This window comes from Saccopteryx leptura, chromosome 3 (assembly GCF_036850995.1).
Source record: "Saccopteryx leptura isolate mSacLep1 chromosome 3, mSacLep1_pri_phased_curated, whole genome shotgun sequence".
Taxonomy (NCBI): Eukaryota; Metazoa; Chordata; class Mammalia; order Chiroptera; family Emballonuridae; genus Saccopteryx; species Saccopteryx leptura.
The window spans coordinates 149,513,352-149,515,027 of record NC_089505.1 but is presented as its reverse complement, the minus strand read 5'-3'; positions in this window follow the sequence as shown (position 1 = coordinate 149,515,027).

Sequence of the window (1,676 nt, the reverse complement as noted above, 5' to 3'; positions counted from 1 at the left end):
GTGCAGAGCTTGGCTAGACTACAAGAGCTTTCCTGGACATCTGGTACAGGTAGAGCTGACCTCACCACTGGTGCCTGGGACAGGTAGACCAAAACCCAAGATTAGCGTCAATTTCACAAGATTAGATAGAGTGACTATTGACTATGCTCTTGGTTTTGGGTCAAGTGGATTCTAACTGTAATAGCAAGTTTAAAAAAAAAATTTTTTTTTTCTTTTTCCCTTTACAAAATGTAGGTTTGTTGCTTCTCTGGTTTGAGGCAGATAGTAAGTTACTTATAGCCACGATTGCTTTCTGGTTGCATTTACGATTATCAGAATAGAATTACAAATACTCCACTACTAATTCCAGTCCCCAGCCAGATGTAAATCTGATAAGTTAAACAAAGTCTTAAAAACCTAAACCTAAGATTCTTAGGATTTTTTTCTCATTACCTTTTTATTTTCCCTGACTGGTATACAAAAGACAAAAAGTGAGTACTGATTAAATTCTTTTTTTTCTTCTTCTTCTTCCAAGTGAGAGGAGGGGAAGATAAAGACCAGATTCCTGCATGGACTTGGACCAGGATCCACCCAGCAACTCTCATCTGGGGCCATGCTCTGCCCATCTTGGGCCATGATCACAACTGAGCTAGTTTTAGCACCTGAGACAGAGGCTTCAAGCGCCATTCTCAGTGCCTGGGGCAATGTGCTCAAACCAATTAAGCCATGGCTGCCAGAGAGGAAGAGAAAGAAAGAAGGGGGAGGGGTAGAGAAGTAGATGGTTGCTTCTGTGTGCCCCGACCAGCAATCAAACTCAGGTTATACACACACTGGGCTGATGCTCTACTACTCAGTCAACCAGTCAGGAGTGATTAAGTTCTTTAAACCCCAAAATGAGTGAGGGTGGTACTACTTACTTTTGTAATTCTGAGACAAGCGACCACTGCTACTTAGGATCAAGTCTTGCAAGTTTAGATTTCAGCTCTCAGACACAGGCCCTAAAGAGTTTTCACCAAGAAGAAAAAGTGGAGTCTCTGCTCTAGAAATGCTGCTCAGAAACTGCAAAGATTTCTAGCTCTCATTTTTCAGCCCTGAAGAAATACTTTCTCATGGCCCATTTTTCATTTCTGACCTGGGATACCCCAAAAGATTGTTTTGAAAAGCGCTCTGCCTTTTCTTTCACATGAATTTTATTAGCAAGTCCAAAAAGAGATAATTCGCCAAATTAGATGTTTTCATGTGTTCTTTTGTTGAGCAAGTGCAGTCATCAACAAATAAGTTTCCTATTACAATGTACTCACAATGGCACAAAACAAAATTAATTTTTAAAATTAAGAGTTGTTAATATTTAAAAGACATTAAAGTCAACTTACTGCGGAAAACACACACAAAAAGGACAAATTGCTTATAACTTTCACAATAATGGAAAATATTTAATAAACTTAGAATGGTGGGCTTATTAAACTCCAGTATTATTTACAGCCATAATTCATCAACCACAAACACAATAATGTGTTTGCATGGCATGCTACAACAGAAGCTTTATTCAGTTCATTCAGAAACCAATGGCAAAATAAATTTCAGTTGCAAATTCACAGATACAAGCCTCAAAGTATAAAGTTGTATGTAACAAAAAAATACAGATAATATTTATAACAATAACTTACAGGTACAAACTAATGATAAACTACAATTTC